Raw genomic sequence first — 23,153 nt, forward strand, 5'->3', positions numbered from 1 at the left:
AGCAACACTAATTACAGTAATAATAACAAGTAATGGAGGCATTAAGGATGATATTAGATTGTTGTGGCACTTATGAACTCTTGTGATATTAGAAGAAGTGGAGGGATAATGAAACAAGAGAGGACTCAAATGAAAGTTACAGTGGTTGCTAGGAAAGAAGAGAATTTCGGCAGGGAACCCTGTAGACAGGGTGAGCTGAAGGTAGTTATAGCTGTTGTAATAGGTTGGCCTTTTGCTGACTTTTGAAGTATGGAAGGATTTTGTCTAATATTTTGAGCAAGTTTGTTCCAGAGTCGAGTTCCTGATACATAAAATGATTTAGAGAATATTACATTGTTTGTAGTGCTAGAGAAAGGATTTTACTTCATTGAGTTTACGGGTTGAAGATAAATATGAATGAATTAATGCAGTCAATGTGTGAGGTGGCGGGTTGGAATTTAATTGTTTATATAAATAGAATGTTACGTAGAAAAGATGCATTTCCCTGCCGTTTAACCATATGTGGGGCAGCAGGTGGAATTAATTGTTATATAAATGTTCCTATTTCTATTTGGAATACCTCCCAGCTACCATAGCCACTAGCATCAACAGACATGCAGAATGGTTTTTCAAAATCAGGATGATGTAAAACAGAACTATTAATTAAAGATTGTTTAAGCACCTCAAACGCCTGTTGACATTCGGCTGTCCAAACCCAAGGGGTATTCTTTTCCAGCAGGAGGTGAAGACAGGGCGCATTAAAAGCCTGATCACTAACAAAACGTCTATAGAAGCCGAAAAGACCGAACATTGATCTCAACTGCTTCTTGTTTCTGGGTGCCTCAAATTTTTCAATGACTGCTAGCTTGCCTGGGTCAGGCAGAATACCTTTTCCACTTATCATATATCCCAAGAAACCTATTTCCTCTTTAACACACTCTGTCTTTTCAATCTTTAGTTTCATGCCACCTCTCTCAATAGCCTCTAACACTTCCTCTAATAAAGCCATGTGTTCTTCCCAGGTAGGAGTTGCTATTAACAGATCATCTACGTAGATTGTTATTTTATTACTGGTCCTAAAACATGGCTCATCACACGTACGAAGGCACAAACAGAGATATTAAGTCCGAAAGGTACCACACGATATTGGTAACAAACTCCTTCGTACAAGAAAGCTGTGTACTTCCTTGAACTTTCCGCCAGTGGCAAATTCCAATATCCATACGTGATGTCCATCGAAGTTAAGAATTTTACTCCCCGGAACTTTTGCAATAACTCGTCCATGTTCTGCGGTCTATCACTTTCCCTAACCACTATTTCATTCAACCAACGAGCGTCCAAGACCAATCTGACACTCCCGTCTCTTTTTGGTACAACAACAAGAGGATTATTGTACTCACTGACCGCTTTTTCAATCACACCCCACTCTAGCATTCTCTGTATCTCCTTTCGAACTGCCTCCTTCCTAGCTACATGTATTTGGTATGGCTTCCTGAAAAACACTAGGCCAGGTTTCACCTTTAATTGACATTCATAACCTTTGACCACGCCAGGTCGATTTGAAAATATCTTATGATGCCTTTTTAAAACCTGTCTCAGTTCTTCCTTCTGATTAGCTGAAATTTTTTCGACTTCCTGCAGTTTAGCTTCCATTTTGTCTAAAATAATTGCTTCTTCTTCCTCTCCTGTGTTTAGCTTACTTTTACTAAAATTAACACTTTCGTCCCAATATCTCCTATTTTTCAGAACTCGTATAGGCAGTTCCCAAGTTTCATCATTAGTTACTACATGTTTATCACTAAAAGGTACCGTAATTAATCCGGTTATCGGCAAGACCATTTTTAACTGGCTTCTTTCAAAGTCAACAACACTCTGATATTTTGACAAGAAATCTATGCCAATTAAAACCTCAATACTGAGATTGTTTACAATTAAGCATGAATGGTCAATTAAATTACCATTAATATTAAAGGGCAGCAAAGCTTCTTGCTTTACCGTTTTTGACACCTTGCCAGTAGCACCAATTATTCTCAGTCCTGATACCCTCATTACTGTAAGCTTGTCTTTACCAGGTAACGCATCAAAGAAGGACTGAGATATCGCACTCACCTCACTTCCACTGTCTAGGAGACAACGTACATTGATACCCAACATATTCACTATTATTATAGGGTGGCTTATTCTAGGTTGTACAGGTGGTTCCTCAAATTCATCCAATAGTTCCTTTTGGATTTGTCCCCAACTAAAGTGATCGACATCTGTCTTCATTACATTTAGGTCAAAGTGTGTAGGGTTTTCCTGAATTACATTTTCAGCTGCCTTTTCCAATCGGTCTATTAATTTCAAATCGAAACACCGCACGACTTCATTACATTTAGTTTGCTGAACATGACCCAAATTACTGTAGTCTGAGCGATTCTGCGCCTCCAGACCGGGCATAATACTAGTTACAGCTAAACCACTTTCTCTATTATCGTCGGGTTCCTTCTCAAGTGACAACTGGTCATACTGGGTTCATCGACCCCCAACAGGCTACCCCCTACATTCGCACTTACCTCCTGTTCTAAATTTATTAGTACAGTATCAACATCCTGCAAAGGCACTTTAGATAAGAGCACATCATCCTCATCTTAAATATAAGCATGAATTTCTTCTGCTTCTTCACCTGACAATTCAGTATTTTGTAGCTCTTCCCCACTATTACACTGCTGCGCCTTCTCTTTTTCTTCCCACTTAGAAAGCGTCTCTAACACGGTATCTATCAAATACGGTGAGTGATCTAATATTTCTGCTGTATTCTTAGATGCTACCGACCGTTCATCCACATGTTCAGTCTGAGTATTCTGATCTGTCTTACCAATTACCGTAACTACTGGCTTAGGAAAAATAACCGCCTGGTGAGCGCCAGTGTCCTCATAGAAGGGAACTGGTTTTCCTGCCTCGGCCTACTACTGTTTCCTTTATTTCCATTATAGTTAACTGGCATAGCATTGCTTTTCGCACTGTTGTTTACCTGCACAATTTTGTTCTGAACAAAATTACTATCTTTTGGATGCCATGGTTGGTTCTGATAGTTATTTCTCCAATTCCTACCTCTCTTAGGATGGCGAACACCTACTGTTCTGATGTTTACATTGCCATTCTGCTCGTTCTTAAAATTACTACTAGTGTTATTACCATTTCTGTTATTACGCGCTTGCTCCTCATTGGCAGCAACACGCTCTACACGTTCCAAATACTCAATGAAACGATCAAGATTGTCTCTGGGGGCAGATATAATTCTAGTTTGCCAATACCATGGCAGTTTGGCTTCAAGACCTAGTATTATCATTTCAGGTTTTAGCTTTTCGGCCAAATGAGACAAACGTGAGATCCATGACCTGGCAAACTCTTTAATAGATTCCTTGCCTGCATTGAAGCGTTTTCCACTCCAAAATTCTCTCAACACTTCATTTTGCTTATTACTAGACCAATACTCATTAATGAAAGCTGTTTTAAATTCCGCTAATGTTTTACACTTCAACATAACATCAGGTGACCAACGCATGGCGTCACCTGCTAAATGGCTTCTAATAAATGAGATTTTCTCTCGTTCAGACCAAGTTGGTGGAATCATATCTTCAAAATCGTTCCAGAAATCTAGCGGGTGGATATTTTTATCTGGTTCGAACCGCAAGAACTGCCGACACCCAATAAAAGTGGCATTTGCAGCTACAACTTGTTGCATACTACCATTACCAGAAGTTACTGAAGCTACTTTACTCTCAATGTTAGCAATGTTAGTACTAATATTTTCTACTCTCATTTCAACATTATCTACTCTTTGCACAATATGAGTAGTATCAGTTTTGATTGCATTTACTTCTGCTTGACATATGTTTACTTTTATATAAACATCTTTGAACCTATCTCAGCATAGTTCAGATTCCGCCTCGATCTTTTCTGTTAACTTGTACTCCAGCTTCGCATCTTCCATTTGGAAGTCTTTGCGAACCTCAGCAACTTCGGATTTTACTGTTTTATACATTTCAGAAAATTGTTGAGCAACCTTTTTCTTAATATCCTCATGGTTGTAATCAATTTTATAATTCAAACTGTCCAGATCCTCTTTCAACTTATTGCAACTAGCCTTGAAGGAAGTTTCAAATTCAGCTTTATTGGATTCTAATTTATTGTTCATTGCCTCAAACCGTTTATTAAAATTGGTTTGGCTGGCCACAATCTCATACTTTAATTCAGCATTACTGCTTTTGACCTGGGTTATTTCAGACTTTAATTCAGCTGTCATTCTAGCATTACTGGCAGCTATTGCTTGTAATATAACATTTAAATCAATAACCCCATTATCTTTGGGTTGCTCACTAGCTGGCTTTTTATCACACTCAGAAGACGAAAAACTAGCTCCAACACCAGAATCATCAAAACTAAATGAAACTTCTGATTGATCAGTCATATATAACTTCTCCTGTTTAAACTCTACCACCTCTGATGGCTGTTTCGTTTTTAACTCATCAGATAAACTATCATCCAATAAATCAACAATCTCTGATTTCTGCTTTACTACAGGGGTCTCTATTATTGAATCATTGCCCCTTCTCACACTACTGTCAGGAGACAATACTTCATATTTCACTTTAATATTACTATTTTCATGCATATTTACAATTGAATCGTTGTCTGGATTTACAATTCCCTCAACAGACATAGGTTCTGATTTAAGTTTAACCTCAGTTTCTTTTGGCGGTTCCATCGCCGACAGTCTTTTAGTGCAGGTTAGTAAAATTTTTAACAACTTTTCACTTAACTTAGTTCCTTCTGCACGACGTATGGCGTTGCCGGCGTGGCGTACCAGGATTACAGATGCGACGCGGCCCGTTGAACTGCAGATGGCACTCCGGCGGCGGCTGTGTGGCCCGCAACTGCAGACGCGGCTCCGTTAGTTCCGGCGGACGACTGCGGTGAGGCGAAACTGGCTTCTCGCGATGCCGGCAGCGCCGCTAGACTCAGTGCCAGCTCCGTCAATCCAGATGCGTTGTTAATCCAGTTGCGTCGTTCACATACACACGTAACACTGTCACTGTTCTATTACTCAGTTGCGTGCCGCATTTCACTTCCGAATCCGAATATTTAAAAAATCACTTTCGCTTTTACTCAGTATTTTCCAGGCCGATGCACCAATTGTGGGGCGGCGGGTCGGAATTTCATTGTTTATATAAGTAGAATGTTACGTAGAAAAGATGCATTTCCTGCCGTTTAACCGTATGTGGGGCAGCAGGTGGAATTAATTGTTATATAAATGTTCCTATTATTTATGCTGTCTTTTGCCGTTCTCAACACTGGCTCTCTAACTACAATATTGGCAACCTGAAAGTGATTAGCAAAACGTGAAGCCTGTAATTAGAATTCCTAGTGCCCACTTCATCTGAGAAATATACTTATAGTTACAGCTTATAGCTCTGAGGAATTAGGAGATTGTCTGGGATTCATAATCAAAAACGATCGTGGAAAAAAACTTCGTTATATTCTGAAAGTCACAGATGAAAAAAAAAAAAAAAAAAGAATCCACAGAATCTGACTAACAGAGCAGTTCAGAGTCTAATGCGCTGATGCACCTTTAACTGTCCAAATTAAAGATTTAAATGAATGCTCGCCATAATTTGATGATAATGTTCATCAAACGCCACGCTAAATAATGGTAGAATGTCTGTCCTGCGGCGGCACGTGAAAATACGACATATGCAAACTGAAGATATATCATTAAAGTCATCCCAGAATTTACACTTCACTCGAAAACGATTTCATGGTTACTCGTATACCGAGTAACTAAATCCGGCACCCAAGGCTGTTTATAGCAATGATACCGACGCGATGCGACTCCCGGCACAGATGGTGTGCTAATCTGCGCCTTGAGAGAACTGGGGCCTTTCTTCCTCGCGCAGCGTTCTTATATATAAAGCCGCGGTGCGGACGGCTAAGGGAACGCCTGATCAAATCGGCTCTCCCGACCAGCCGCTGGTTGTTGAATAAATCATTGCTTCCTTTGCTGATGGCAGATGAAGCTCTCAATTGAAATGCGCAATCAGCACACACGTAAGTAATCATAATAAAAGGCTGATGTGGCTAAGTCAATTATTTTAGGCGAGAGAATTAATTTAATTACACTACACGCAGTAGACGAGCTCTGAACTTGCCCTTTGGAGATACGCTATCGCTATAGTTATATAGTTATTCAATTGAAACTTCTCACATCTTTATGATTATAGCGGATCTCCATTCTACTTAAATATAAACATCCTAGCCTTATTTATTAGCCTACTTAATCTATCTTGCTTCCTTAATTTTTAAGACAAAAACCAGACAATATTGAATTTTAACTAAAATCTTAATTTGTGAGATCCAAAGTACTGTTTCTATTAAATTATTATGAAAAAGGAATCTAAATATACATTTTTAGGTCTCTAGCTCTTTTCTGTTGCGCTAATGATTTTTACAGAAAAACGTCCAAATTTTGAAAATGGTTAAAGTTATTGAACTGACATTCAACACATATTGATTTAGTATTACTCCTGACGTGCCAGAAACGTTTCAGGTTATTTACTTGATTTTAAAAGTATTGCGCAATATTTATGACGTCAGAGCTAGTTACAGCGGACTGGCTGGCACACAAATGGAAAGACTGATCAGAATTTTATAAAGTGTGAGTAGACTGCTTCCCTACAAATGGGATGACGATACACCAAACACAGAGTATAAGTTCTACGCTTATTGGCATGTAGCAATGGTAATTGTTCACTGGTAAGTGTCATATGGTCGAAGTAGCGTACATCACAAATGCATCGCAGAACAGCATTCATCGCCAGTTCCAGCCGATGCAAGCTCTCATCATTGGAAAACAGGATCGCCTTAAACAAAGTTGGGGAGTTTCTTTTTAAGCTCCAGAGAAAATACCTTTCTATATCAGGTTGGTTAATAAGTTCTTCGCGTTTTTGTTTTGCATGTTGTTATTTCGTTTGCGATGGGTTCATTTACCGACTGCCATTTCTTATTTGTAATTCACTGTTGCTATTTTAGGATACATAATGTCATTTTGTTATTTCGAGATAGTGAGTGGAGCTGTTGACGCGAGAAAATGAGGTGTAAAGTGGCGAAGTTGGAATGTTTCCGATGTATTCTTCCGTCTTTCAGTAGAGAGGTAACAGCAGACGAGGCAGCCACAAATATTTGGGATGTATAAGGGGATGATGTTATTGGACAGATCACGGAAAGAAAGTGGTTTTATAGTTTGAAGGAGGGTGGTTTTGACATTAGTGACTCTCCAGGTTCAGGAAGACCTTTGGGGTTTTTTATGAGGATCGTTTATACACATTAATTGACAATGATCCACGTCATTGTTCTCGAGAACTGGGCGCTCAAATCACGATGATATTTCGACCTTTCGAGAGACGCATAAATTGTCTTCGATAGAGAATACAAAACACTGTGACACAGAAGATGGAATTAGACATATACGAGCGTTGTCAGGGTGTTACCTACGAAAAAATATTCTACGAACACCCAAAACGTGTTGACATTACAATCATTAGAGCTGAGTATATCATATGGTTTAAACTGTGGTATGGCGGTTTCAAACTTCCAACACTCTTGTTAAAATTGTTGACGTATTTTCCAAAGAACTGTTCCTCCTTGTCTTGTTAACCAGTCCCAGTCATTTGAAACGACAAATATTCTCTGGCGATCCGCAGCGTATCAGCGTACCAGCTGCTATCGCTAACCGCTCTTCCACGTTACACATTATTTGCGGCACACCTGCCGACAGTGTATTTAATGCGCTCCTGCTCATTAGCGCTTGCTGAACGTCCATTCACTTTTGTCGTGAAATCTCCTACCGTCCACAAAGCTCCCATTCCATTAATGTTCGAAATTTTTAATGGCCATTGCTCTCTGATATTTAGGAATACCCTTTGATTTACACATTTTAAATGCTGACATATTCATAATTTGTAACTCTTGATTCTCCAAATAGCTCCTCATATTGGCCCTGTATTTGATATTAATAACTTCTGAAGCCTTCCGGGTGATTTGTTGTCGTCTCACAGAATAGGGTGTGCTGCCTGTGGTCCGCCTCTTCCCAGCACGGTGCTTCGACGTCGTAACTCGACCTATTCATCAGGCGTTTCTTGAGACCTTTCGCTTTGATGACTGGGTCGAATATTTATGCCTGAGTGGTGCGTGGTATTCATCACTCCGTCCGAGTCCGCTGAGGCTGTCTCTTGCGTGGTATCCGTCCTCTGGCGTTTCCCCGTCCGCCCGCGATCGTTACGGCTGTCTTTTGCGGTTGTCGCCGCCTCACAGCGTTCCAAGTTACCTCCGCACCCGCCAGGCACGTTCCAGGCACTGCCGGCTTTCTCTCGTGGCAACGTCTTACTCCTCGCGTCCAGAACTCGGTACGCATCTCCGAGGTGCGCTTTCTGCGGCATCAGACTGCTGTTGGAGTTACGGTAGTGCGTCCTCAGAGGGAATCTTTTTGATCGCTCCTTACACATACAAGCACTACACGACAAACAGCTAGGTCTAAATGAGTATGGAAAAGTCCATAATACACGTAACCTGAGGAAACCGATCTAAACTGATTCCATTATAACATGTGCTATAGACATACCAAGGTGCAAATATTAATAGCTCTCGCCGAGGTAACAAGGTTCAGATGATTACCGGGAGTTGCCCAGCCAAATACCACCTTAAAACTGTTTAACATCAGTAATTAGAGGAAGAATCCACAATGATAAAGAAAAAGCGGAAGGACTTCACGGATTCGGGTAGACTTCAGTAACCAAGCTTAGCTGTGTTTTGTTACGTTTCCTTTCATGGAATTAGAAAAGTGGATATACTTCGAAAGTTAATCGACAAAACAGTGCCAATAGGACTAGTGAAAATCATAGAAGAAATATATGCACGTAATAAAATGGGAATTATAACACAGGTATGGCCACTCCTGATCAACTTAATAACAGATCACATCATTGATGCCATAAGAAAGAAACCAGGATATAAAGTGGTACATAGAGTCGTCAATATGATGTGTTATTCTGATACTGTTGTACTGATAGCAAATAATGAAGATAATTTACAATGTTTACTACACCAACTCAATAGGAAAGCTGTGCAATATAACAAGGAAATCTCATCTAAAAAAATCAGAGAATGTGGTAACATCACAAACACCTCTAAGATCTAATTTAGAGGTAGATGTTGTGTCATTTGAATGGGTGATGATATTTAATTACCTAAGGACTGTTATCACTAGCTAAAAGAGCTTAACCATGGAAGTGAAAAACCAAGTGGCAAAGGCAGTAATCTTAGGTAAATACGTTATGGATTAACTATTGACGACAGCTCAGGGGAAAATAAAAACTTGCAGAAAAGAAAACGATGAAACCAAAGTTACTGGCATTGTGTATGAGGGTACATAGATACATGCAAAGAATAACCATCTGGGATGAGAGAGCAGATTTATCGATAGGAGAACAGTGTAGCATACAGATTAGAACTAATCAAAGAAAAGAAGTTCGAAGGACCATTGGAAAGAATGGACAGCACAAGACTCGTTAACATTAACTTGGAAAACCGCAAATGAAACAGCTGCCTGGACGACCACATAAAAGACGAAACTACAGGCAGACAAATGCCACGTAAGGTTTGTCGAAGGTATTACCTAGCCTTCAGGTACTAAAAAAGCCACGAAGCTGAAAGTATGTCGAAGTTTCTGAAAGGTACATATTTAATGTGTGCAGCAAAGGTGCACACGTGGAATTGAGGGTGCTGCCGATTCGGGGGTTTTAGAGAAACTCTTCGCCGTCTTATTCAGGCACATGTTAATGTTGCACTCTCCTTCCCCACGCCAGTAATTGCGCCACAGGAGGGTGCGAAACGAAACAGAGGGGCTGAAAGCATATACATCATTTGCTGCACCAGATCATGTGCGCATTTCGTCGAATTATTCTGAACGGTCTCCGCTGGTTCCACCCTTTGTACGGGAGCCGAAATTGAGGTCGCACTACACTCCAAAGGATTGAGTTCACATCAAATAGGGTTACAGCCCTACGAAGTCCGTAGAGCAGGGTTGAAACGCGAAGAAGGTGGTAGCACTGTCGAACGGTGTCAAGAACGCCGTGCAGTTGCTCATCACACTGTCACAAGACTGCGAAATCTGTGGGAATTATCACCCCAAGGTGTGGGGTGGTTTCTTTGACCACCTTTATGCCAGCCACGCAGGGCCTTTCGGTCGATTTTGAATGGCGGCATGTTTGAAATATTTTCCTCAGCTACCCACAAGAGAACTGCATGATCTCAACTCTACGTGTTACGATTCTGACATCCATCGCACAAGCGTCAAAAGAAGGGATGAAATATGGGTAAGACAGTGTCTGTCGATCTTCGCATCGTGTGACATGTCCACCATGGCGTTGAGCAGATTTGTGGAGAAAATTGGTACCAGCGTGACTTCATTAACCCATCTCAAAGCTCGCAGGGATTATTGATCTCTGGCTTTATTTGCGCACGGGTCGACATCTTCATCTACATCTAGATGTACATGGATACTCTGTAGATCTTACTTAAGTGCCTGGAAGGGGGTTCATCGAACCACCTTCACAATTCTCTGTTATTCCAATCTCTTATAGCGCGCGGTGAGAACGAACATCTATATATTCCCGTACGACCTCTGATTTTCCTTATTTTACCGTGGTGATCGTTTCTTCCTATGTAGGTCGGTGTCAAAAATATATTTTCGCATTCGGAGGAGAAAGTTGGTGATTCGAATTTCGTGAGAAGATTCCGTCGCAACGAAAAACGCCTTTCTTTTAATGATGTCCAGCCGAGATCCTGTATCATTTCTGTGACACTGTCTCCTATATTTCGCTATAATACAAAACGTGTTGCCCTTCTTTGAAGTATTCCTATGTACTCCGTCAGTCCTATCGCGTAAGGATCCCACACCGTGCAGCAGTATTCTAAAAGAGGACGGACAAGCGTAGTGTAAGCAGTCTCCTTAGTAGATCTGTTACATTTTCGCAGTGTCCTGCCAATAAAACGAGGTCTTTGGTTAGCCTTCCCCACAACATTTTCTATGTGTTATTTCCTATTTAAGTTGTTCGTAATTGTAATACCTAGGTATTTAGTTGAATTTGTGGGTTTTAGATTAGACTGATTTATCGTGTAATCGAAGTTTAAGGGATTCCTATTAGCACTCATGTTGATGACCTCGCACTTTTCGTTATTTAGGGTCAACTGCCAATTTTCGCACCATTCAGATATATTTTCTAAATCGTTTTTGCAATTTGTTTTGATCATGTGATGACTTTATTAGTTTATTTTATTTATTTATACGTCGAGTTTCGTAGGACCAAATTGAGGAGCGAATCTCCAATGTCATGGAACGTATCAGAACATAAAATTACAACGTAAAAGTAGTAACAGATAAAAATAAATGATCATTAACCTGAAAAAATTCAGTCCATGAGTTTAAGTAAACGCTATCAGCAATACAATAAAAATCAGGTTAATTTTTCAAGCAACTCCTCGACAGAATAGGAGGAGTGACCCACGAGGAAACACTTCAGTTTCGATTTGAAAGCGCGTGGGTTACTGCTAAGGTTCTTGAATTCGAGTGGCAGCTTATTGAAAACTGATGCAGCAGTATACTGCACACCTTTTTGCACAAGGGTTAAGGAGTCCGATATAAATGCAGGTTTGATTTCTGCTTAGTATTAACCGAGTGAAACCTACTTATTCTTGGGAATAAACTAATATTGGTAATAAGAAACGACAATAACGAATATACATATTGAAAGGTCAATGTCAAAATACCCAGACTAGTGAACAGAGGTCCACAAGAGGTTCGTGAACTCTTACCACTTATTGCCCGAACTGCCCGTTTTTGAGCCAAAAATATCCTTGTAGAATGGGAAGAGTTACCCTAAAATATAATACCATACGACATAAGTGAATGAAAATAAGCAAAGTAGACTAATTGTCGTGTCGAATTATCACTCACTTTTGATACCGTTCGAATAGTAAAAATGGCAGTATTAAGTCTTTGAACAAGTTCCTGAACGTGGGCTTTCCACGACAGCTTACTGTCTATCTGAACACCTAGAAATTTGAACTGTTCAGTTTCACTAATCATATGCCCGTTCTGTGAAATTAAAACGTCATGTTTTGTTGATTTGTGTGCTAGAAACTATAAAAACTGAGTCTTACTGTGATTTAACGTTAGTTTATTTTCCACAAGCCATTAACTGAGGTCATGTACTGCACTATCTGAAACCTAGTCAATGTTGCACACAACATCTTTTACTACCAAGCTAGTGGCATGAGCAAACAGTAATATTTTAGAGTCACCCGTAAAACTAGAGGGCATATCATTTATATAAATAAGCAACAGGAGCAGCCGCAACACTGATCCCTGGGGCACCCCCCACTTGACAGTACCCCACTCAGACCCCACATCGCAGTCGTTATCAACATTCTGAATAATGACCTTTTGCTGCTTGTTGCTAAAGCAAGGGGTGAACCAATTGTGAGCTACTCCCCGTATTCTGTAAAGATCCAACTTCTGGAGCAATATTTTGTGATCAACACAATCAAATGCCTTAGTTAAATCAAAAAATAGGCCACGCGTTCGAAACATTTTGTTTAGCCCATCCAGTACCTCACAGAGAAAAGAGAATATAGCATTTTACAGTTGTTAAGCGACTTCTAAAGCCGAACTGTACATTTGTTATCAAATCGTATGATATAAAATGATCAATTATCCTTATATACACGGCCTTTTCCATAACTTTTGCAAACTCTGATGAAATAGAAATAGGTCTAAAATTATCTACATTATCCCTTTCCCCCTTTTTATAAAGCGGCTTTACTACTGAGTACTTTAATCTCTCAGGAAACTGACCATTCATGAAGGAAAAATTACAAATATGGCTAAATACACGGCTAACATGTGCAGCACAGTACTTTAATATTCTGCCAGACACTCCATCATAACCATGAGAGTCCTTAGTCTTCAGTGGTTTAATTATTGACTCAATCTCCCTCTTGCCTGTATCATGGCTGATTATTTCAGACATTAATCTCGGAGAGGCATTTGCCAAGAAAGTTATATGATTTCCTATAGAAACTAAATTTTTATTTAATTCGCCAGCAATGCTCAGAAAATGATTGTTAAATACTGTACTTATATCTGATTTACCAGTAACAAAAATATTTTTACTGCGAACTGACTTTATATTGTCGACCTTGTGCTGCTGACCAGACACTTCCTTCACAACTGACCATATGTCGATAAACGACAGCGTCATCTGCAAACAACCTAAGCCGGCTGCTCAGATTGTCTACCGAATCGTTCATATAAATAAGGAACGGCAAAGGGCCTATAACACTACCTTGGGGATCGCCAGAAACCACTTTTGTATTACTCAATGACTTTTCGTCACATACTACGAACTGTGACCTCTCTGACAGGAAATCACAAATCTGTTCACATAACCGAGACGATATTCCATAAGCACGCAGTTTCACTATAAGCCGCTTGTGTGGTACATTGTCAAAAGCCTTCCGGAAATACGGAATCGATCTGAAATCCCTGGTCAATAGCACTCAACACTTTATGTGAATAAAGAGCTAGTTGTGTTTCACAAGAACGATGTTTTCAAAACCCATGTTGACTGTGTGTCGATAGACCGTTTTCTTCGAGGTAATTCATAATGTTCGAGCACAATATATGTTCAAAAATCCTCCTGCTGTAATGGGACTGTAATTTAGTGGATTACTCCTACTACCTTTCTTGAATATTGGTGTGACCTGTGCAACTTTCCAGCCTTTGGGTACGGATCTTTCGTCGAGCGAACGGTTGTATATGATTGTTAAGTATGGAGCTAATGCATCAGCATACTCCGAAAGGAACCTAATTGGTACACACTCTGGACCAGAAGACTTGCTTTTATTAAGTGATTTAAGTTGCTTCACTACTCCGAGGATACTTACTTCTACATGTTGGCAACTGTTCTCTATTCGTATTCTGGAATATTTACTTCGTCTTCTTTTGTGAAGGCATTTCGAAAGGCTGTGTTTAGTAACTCAGCTTTGGCAGCACTGTCTTCGATACTATCTCCATTGCTATGGCGCAGAGAAGGCATTGATTGTTTCTTGCCGCTAACATACTTCACATACGACCAGAATCTCTTTGAATTTTCTGCCAGGTTTCGAGACAAAGTTTCGTTGTTGAAACTGTTATAAGCATCTCGCATTGAAGTCCGCGCTAATTTTCGGGCTTCTGTAAAAGATTACCAATCGCTGATTTTGCGTCTATTTAAATTTGGCATGTTTGTTTCGTTGTTTCTGCAACAGTGTTCTGACCCATTTTATGTACCAAGGAGGATCAGCTCCGTCGTTCGTTAATTTATTTGGTATAAATTTCTCAATTTCTGCCGATACTATTTCTTTGAGTTCAATCCACATCTGGTCTACACTTACGTTATTAATTTGGTATGTATGGAGAATGTCTCTCAGGATGGTGTCAAGTGAATTTGTATTGGCTTTTTTCGATAGGTATATTTTTCGCTTATTTTTGGAGGATTTGGAGATTACAATACTCAGTCTCGCTACAATAACACTGTGTTCACTAATCCACGTATCAGTTTTGATGCTCGTTGTTAATTCAGGGTTATTTGTTGCTAAGAGGTTCGCGTGGGCTCATGAACTAACTGCTCGAAATGATTTTCAAAGAATGCGTTTAGCACAATTTCGGATGATATTTTATGCTTACCTCAGGAATTAAACATATATTTTCGCCAACATATCAAGGGTGAATTAAAGTCACCACCATTTTTATCGTATGAGTCGGGTACGTGTTAGAAATAAAACTCAATTTTTGTTTTAACTTTTCAGCAACTGAATCATCTGAATTGAGAGGTCGGTAAAAGGAGCCTATTATTATTTTATTCCGGTTGCCTACAATGACCTCTGCCTAAAGTAACTCAAAGGAAGTATCTACTTCAATTTCGCGCCAAGTTAAACTACTTCTATTAACAACAAACACGGCACCGCCAACCGTGTTTTGCCTATCCTTTCGGAACACCGCTAGGTTTTTCGCAGAAATTTCGGCTGAGCTTTCAGTGCCTATAACATTTTGAGCATCAGTGCTTTCTATTAACGCTTGGCGCTCTGGTACTTTCCCAACACAGATACAACAATTTACATCTGTTATATGGCTCTGAGCACTATGGGACTAGAACTTAGAACTACTTAAACCTAACTAACCCAAGGATATCACACACATCCATGCTCGAGGCAGGATTCGAACCTGCGACCGTAGCAGTCACGCGGTTCCAGACTGAAGCGCCTAGAACCGCTCGGCCACACCAGCCGGCTTACATCTGTTATACCAATGGTTCCTGTATCTACGCTCTTCCTGTGTTCGGCCTGCACACTTTGTGACTGAAACCCTTCTTGTGCTTTCCCGAGACAATCTAACCTAAAAAACCGCCCAGTCCACGCCACACAACCTCTGCTACCCGTGTAGCCACCTCTGCGTATATTGGACACCTGACCTATTCAGCGGAACCTGAAACCCAACCGCCCCTGCAGCCTACACGGTCGCAGAACTGTCTGAGCTTCTGATGCAGACCCTCCACTCTGTACCATAGGTCCGCAATCGGTCCTGTCGACTATGCTGCAAACGGCCAGCTCTCTTTCATCTTTCAAGCAAGACTGGCACACTTTCCACTTCTGTTAGCCACTCGAAACCAGAAAGAATCTCTTCTGATCCAAAGTGACACATATAATTGGTAGCGACGTGAGCAACCACCTGCAGTTGGATGCACCTTGTGCACTTCAAGGCATCCGGCAGAACCCTTTCCTTATCTGGAATGTCTCCACCTGGTATGCACATGGAGTGCATATTGGTTTTCTTTCCTTCTTGTCAGCCAAGTTCCTAAGGGGCCCCATAACGTGCCTAACGTTGGAGCTCCCGATTACCAATAATCCCACCCTCTGTGATTGCCCGGATCTTGCAGGCTGAGTGGTTTCCTCTGAAACAGGACAGGCGAAAGCATCTGGCTCAGCGACAGTGTCAGCCACAAACAGCACCTGAAACCTGTTTTTCAGACAGAGTCCTTACCTGTGGCCACCTGGAAAGTCTTTCGCCACCTGCTTCGCCTGGGGTGACCTCCCACTCGACCACAAGTGAGGGGTCAGCCTCAGTGCGAGCAGTAACTGGGTTTGCCACTGGTGAGGACCGATCAGAGGACTCGGACGTGCTGGACGTCCATTGGATCCCCACGGCCGGCCCACAACAGTGGTGCCCATCCACTGTAGCCTCAAGCTGTGCTACCGAAGCCAACACAGCCTGAAGCTGGCAGCGAAGTGTCACCGACTCGGCTCGCATCCGCACACAACAGTCGCAGTCCCTGTCCATACTAAAGACCATGCAAAACCAAACTATGCAGACAAACGGACTATCGGCACAAGCTGCTCAACTCTACTGTAGACCCTGACGAAAACGCAGGAACTGTGTCTAATAATACGCTGATATTCAAAAACCCAACTACCGAAGCACTTAGGTGAAATTGATTAGGAACTTGTAATATGTCACAAAATTGGTTTACTTTCCAACGCTAACGAAAACGCGAGAACTGTGGCTATTAGATATTAAATATACACGCAGAAACTCAAGAAACTAAACTATTAAAACACATATTTCATGTAATAAAATTCGCTCCTGGTTAAGAAGTTGTAAATGTCACAAAAGCGGTTACTTCCCTGTTGCTGTGTCTGTCTCGGTCGACTACTACCCTTTGAAACGTAGTCGATATTAATATTGACATCACGGGACACCTCCTTTCGTACCTCTACACAGGAAGGCTGCACGCAACTTTGTGCCAAATTCCAAACTTTCACGTCGCAGTGGGAGAATATTACCGAATTTCCAATTACGATTCTTTAATTGTGTTGCACAGGAATCTTTCGACCCTGCAAACAGCCGCGTACGCCTCGACGGCCGAAAAAGTTGAGAGTATGGCTACTCGTATGTATGAAGCACTCTGTTCAGATCTTACAGATAAATGCCATCTATAGCGTCTACGTAAGCATATGTCTCGCCACCCAATGTTGCTTTCGACCTTCCTTCTCTGCCGATGACCAACTCCTATGCCTCACTCATCTCCTCTCCAACCAGATTAATACCTGTCGCTCCTTTCTCTCCGCCATTTTTGTCTCCCTCGGCCTCGAAAAGTCCTGCGACCGTCTCTGGCATCCGGGTCTCCTGTCTAAACTCCAAACCTGTAAGGTGTCAGGCAAATCCAACACCTTCCATGAAAACCCTGACATGATAAACAAATCCAGTAGTATGTCACATAGCTCCGCATAAATCGTGACATTAAAATAACCAAAGTAATGCGACTAACGAGTGAGCAAATGGAATACCACAGACTAACACAAGAATGCCTAAATGCATGTCATACCTTGCCACCGTGAGACAGACGCAGTTCCGAGGGGAGAAACGAGAACAGAAGACGAGAGCAGAACCGTGTTAAGCGAGAAGGCCCTACGATAAGGGACGGACACCCACGTCGCCAGCTAACCGCTAGGACTACCCCCCAGCCCATGTTAAAAGCTAGAACCTTCCAGAAGAACAGTATAGATCTTACAATAACACTAAAAGGACCACACCAGCTGCAAGTTTTACCGTGAGACTTTTTCGCGTCTCTGTTACGTTGCAAACTTTAAAAACATTGCCCCACCACGAAAAGTGTAAGGTTTCTCATTGGATGGACAGAATTTTTGTAGGTGGAGCTTAAGGTTAACATTGAGACTCTGATTGGTCAGATGAAAACACAGCCAGATAGGTTTTTTAAACCAACTTCGGTAAATTATAGTAAGGAGAAGTTAGGAGAGAGTTGCGAGGTGAGCAGAGCTGTGCAGTCCGCCGCCCCCTGACGAACACTGACAAGGTAAGGAACGCACGCGATGCCACATAACAGCGCATAAAGCTTCACTCAGAACTGGAGAAGTCTCATCTGTTACACCCCCTTTTTGCGTAATACTAGTGTCGATCGTCAATTAAAGCTCATGGTGTTCACATTTGCCACTTGAATTAAAAATCTGAACCGCGATGATTTTTCTGTTACATAGTTATTGAGAAGCCACATCAGCCACTGTAATTTACGACAAGTTAGATAAGTAATTAAAGATAATTAAGGGTCACTGTAGACCATTTTGATAGTTTTCTCTCTTGTGAAACTTAATTTAAACCTAGATTATAGATGTGATATGGCATAGGTCATCCTTCGATCCATTGTAGAACTTGGAAACCCACTCAGGGAATATTCGTTCACATTTTTGTTGAATGCAGTTGGTTTTTATCAACCTGTATTAAAACATTTCCTTTTATCAATAGTGCAATTTATAAACAATGTTTTGTGAATAGAATAAAATTTCCAATGGTAAACTTAACTGCTTTTTCGACGTTATTTTACCAGCTAACTAAAAATTGGGAAGCCTTGAACCCCTTCCACTAAATTTAGTTAGTATTAAGATCCTTTTACAGCGAGTGCAGTGGAGCTGACGCTGAAATCATTAAGTATTTGGTTATATCATCGCTAGTCTCACTGAACTCTTCTGAACTCTACATGTCATGTGTGGTCTGGCGTCTCCTTACCAGCAACAGGTCCCAGGTTCAAACTAGTCAATTCCCTAAAAAACACGCACAGAGCGTTGTTGCGCGAAAGTGGTAGGGAGACATTATATAGAACAAACAGTCACCACGCAGGATGTTAGAGAATGGCAACCCTTCCAGAATGGTAAAATACCATGAGTGCATGTCGACCACATGCCTAACTAGGTCAGAAAAATATCCTGGTGAAAAATTTTCGTAGTACAAAATTTTTTTTTAAAGTTATACATAGTCGAAAACAGTAGCTGCAGCGATAGATAGTGAGACATTCTAGTAGAGACAATAGCATAATTAAGTTATGAATTTTAAACATTGTTAGAATTAAGTTTTCTCCTCAATGCAAGCGCACAGGTGGCGGATACATCGTTGACAAGTTGGATCTGACCAAACAAATAAGAGAATGGATTGTCAAGTCGTGTGAACAAAAAGTTTATGAAACGTGTGAGATCTTATGAGCACATGTTGACTCGAAGTAGGGCGCGTGAATTGCTTTTAAAACAGAAAATAAGGGATTCGGAAAGATTAGCAATGGCAAATCGAGACCTTGTTCGAATTGAGGTAGAGACCCAGCATGAAAATGGATAGAGAATAGAGGACAGTACAACAGACGATGCAGTATCGCGAGAAATAGGACATATAACGCACCACAACGAGGATAATGTACGTCAGGGCATAGAAAACGTAAGTCAGCATACGACAGAGGAGCAGGAAAGTAGAGAGACAGTCGATGAGGATTCTAACTTGCGTCTTGAATACGTAGAACCCATAGTCCAAGGAATCAGAGCTCCCTCAGCACAGAGTACAAAGAATGCGATCAGAAACGTGTCACAGCACAGTTCAATGCAATCGGTTGCGAACCAACACTTAGGCGAAAACACAGAGCTCAGGACGTCGGAAGAAAACGCAATAGGACCCACCAATCTGGCAGAATTATTACGACAAATTACGGAAACCATGGCAAGGCAAAATAAAGACATAGCGAACCAAATTCAAATTCAGAATGCAGAAACCACGAGACAAATGCGCGCGATTAAAGAACAAAACAAAAAAAAAATCAGTTGCACCTAAGTCATATTGAAGACGAGGCAAAAGAATCTCGAAAAGTGATAGGAAACTTAATAACAGGTCACAATCAATTGAGAACAGACATTGACAAGGTACAAGTGGACGTACAAACATTGCGTAATGACATTCAGGACGAGATCAAAACATTACGTAACAACACCCACAGAGAAGTCAAGAAACTAGAGAAACAGATAAACGTAATTACTAGACAAACAGCAGGTACAGCGCGTCAAATTGTTGAAAACAGTGTGCTACACAAACGTATCACAAAAGCAGCGCTGAAAAGATATGATAACTGCATAGTCAAAATAGAAGCGCAAACGAAGCGACGATTTCAGAAATTGCGAACAGAGTTGTTGCAAACCATTGAAGAGCGTAGTGAACAGGATCGAACAAGCACTGAGTCTGCAACCACATCCGTATCTGTAACAGCACCGGAAAAACAAGCAATTAACGAAGATATCATGCATTTTCGATTCCAATCACAGGCGGAAAGTAACATGCCTGAAATCAGACAGCCTGCACTACGGGTACGCTAAAGTTACAGTGGACAATATCCAATGGATCTACCACAACCGGAAAGAACGACGGGAGAAATGATCAGAAACAAAAGTGGCGAAGAATCGCGAATTTCATATGGAACTATGACGAAGTACGACAACGATCATTTCCTCACAGTCAGAAAATTTCAACACTTTCGAGAAGGAAACTCATTACATCCACGAACTTTTATTGATCAATTCCGAATAGGATTACCAGAACACTGGACGCTAGCACACAAATTAGACTTTATGTGTGCACACATGTCAGGAACAGTCGCAGAAACTATGCAGAATGTTGCAGCGACATGCCGATCGTACGAAGATTTCAGAGACAAATGTCTCTCACAATATTGGTCTAGCGAAGCACAGAACAGAGTGAAGTACGAATTATTACAGAACCCATATTTTTCAAATTCAGGAGAGAAGAGTTCCATGAAATTTTCCGAATTATTGGCAAAGAAAAATCAATGCTTAGATGTAACATACAGTGACGGAGAGTTGATTAAATTATGCGCTATGAAGCTACCATTGAAATACCAGCAATCATTAGTAGGTCGCGGAGACAATGACGTCGAAGCATTTAAAGGTATTCTAAGGGAACTAGAGTTCATATTTTCGGAAGATGACGCAAGAAAAAGACGAAGCGCACGTGAAAACGAAAGCAAAACGCAGTGGAATCCACAAAACACAGTACGAAGAAACAATAATTACGAACCACGTGATAACTTCGCACCAAGAAACGACAATAGATTTCAACAAAGAACCGGTTATGGATTTAGAAGAGAATATGGCAATAACTATAATTCACCCAGGAACGGCAACAAGTATTACAGAGGGAATAACGACAACCGGAACGGGTATTGGAGCGCCAATAGACCAACAAATAAACCACTATCAACAAGCTGAACAAGAAAAGAGAATACAGATAGAAGAGGTGGAGGTAAGACCACCAAACCCCGATAAACGTTCGAATTGACAGCTAAGCGCCCATGACAAAGAGAATGATGCACCTACCCAGGACAATTCCAGCACCTTGAACAGAGAAGTTAAAATCTTATCACGAGAAGAGAAGAAGGAAGAAACAAATCCGCAGGGACCAGATGAAAACGAAGACATGAAAATAACAATATCGTGTTGGGACGAAATTAATTGGGAGAATACTGACGAGGAAGATGAATTACCAGAGGCATGCACAACGAATGTAGGAGGAAAGGACGAAGTAATGAGTATTGCAGAGCTATTTGAGATGGAAACCAGGGAAAGCGAATTCAATGAGGATAATGCGCAGTCGACAGAAGTTGAAAATAAGTTACGAGTGGGCACACAACCCAACGTATATAATGAAGGAAGTTACGAAGCGATAATTAGAGCATTTAGATGCGATTATGTGGAAGTAGTGACGATGAAGGAGAAGATAGACGAGGATGAGGAAAAAGTAGAGGATGTTGAAGAAAGCATAAATGAAGGAAGAAATAGAGAAGAGGAAATAAAAGAGAGAGAAGTAGCAGTCGAAGCTTATCCTACAGAGAGTTCGAATTCACAAGGGAAATTCCTAAAAAGACTCATGTATGATTCAGTGGAGGATTCGTTGATGCAAGAAGAAGAAGAACAGAACCAACCCTTTCAAATTCAACCAATTGTGAAGGCCATGGTAAAGCATGTCCCAGTCAATATTGTAATTGATAGCGGAAGTGAACTGACTGCGATCTCAGAAAATTTATTCATGCAGTGTAATGCCGATGAGGAATTGCCAGTTCTGAAAACACCTAAGATTAAAGTAAGAGGTCCTATTAGAAACAATGCTGCGGAAGTAACGAGACAAACAAGGTTAACTCTTTCGTGTCAAGGTCAAAAGATCGAAGCCAACTTCGTGATTATACCTAAACTAACTGTAGATTTGATTATAGGTGCAGATTTTTTAAATGAGAGACAAGGGATAATAGATATGGGGAAAGGTAACGTAACATTCGGGAATGTCACACTTCTCTTCAAGCAAAAGCTGAAATTAGAAGAAATACCAGTTATAAACAAAAAATTATGAATGATGCGAGATAAAGAGGATGAAAAATTAGAATGGAATGCACAAAAGGGAGAATCGCCTCAACTCATGTTAGAAGTCCATATAGAAATCGACGAAAAATTGCAAGAAGTTCAAGGTATTTTGGAATATAGTAAAAGAAAATTAGAGGGTATTTTACGAGTTAAAGCAGAGGTATTTATACCTAAGACTGGCAGTATTAAACTCTTTCAGTACAAGTTTGAAGATTAATTTTATTACTGGTAAATAATCAGCACAATATTTCAAGATTATGTTGCAGATATGATCGTCAGGAGAAAGAAGAATGAAGAGAGAGGAAGGTGGGATAAAGGAAGTAGTTTCAATAAAAACGAAAACAAAAATAACACCAATAGTACCATAGATTAAGGTGAATGAATAAAGCGTAGATAGTCTAACAACATGAAATACTAAAATGCTATACACCACGAAACTACACAAAAATAAAAAAACGAATTTGAGGTTTCTTGTACAAGTTAAGACTCAAAATATCTTAGAATTGTAACATGGAAAGGGCGCCGAAATTTGTAAAGCATTTTAAAAAGGCGTAAAACAATGTAGGTACGAGACATATGTTAAATGATTATAAGTAAATTTTTTTGTAAGAACCATTGTAAAAATTCCAGCAAGGATGAGATGCAACGACCCACAAGTTGCAACACGAGAAGTATCAAGAAAGGAAAGGATGTAATTAGCAAGACACGATTCCTACAAGGCAGAAGTGTCGAGAGAAGGGAAAGGACAGCGAGACCAACAGAGGGCCCTTGTATCGAAAGTGGGA

The sequence above is a fragment of the Schistocerca cancellata genome, chromosome 3 (assembly GCF_023864275.1).
Source record: "Schistocerca cancellata isolate TAMUIC-IGC-003103 chromosome 3, iqSchCanc2.1, whole genome shotgun sequence".
Lineage (NCBI taxonomy): Eukaryota > Metazoa > Arthropoda > Insecta > Orthoptera > Acrididae > Schistocerca > Schistocerca cancellata.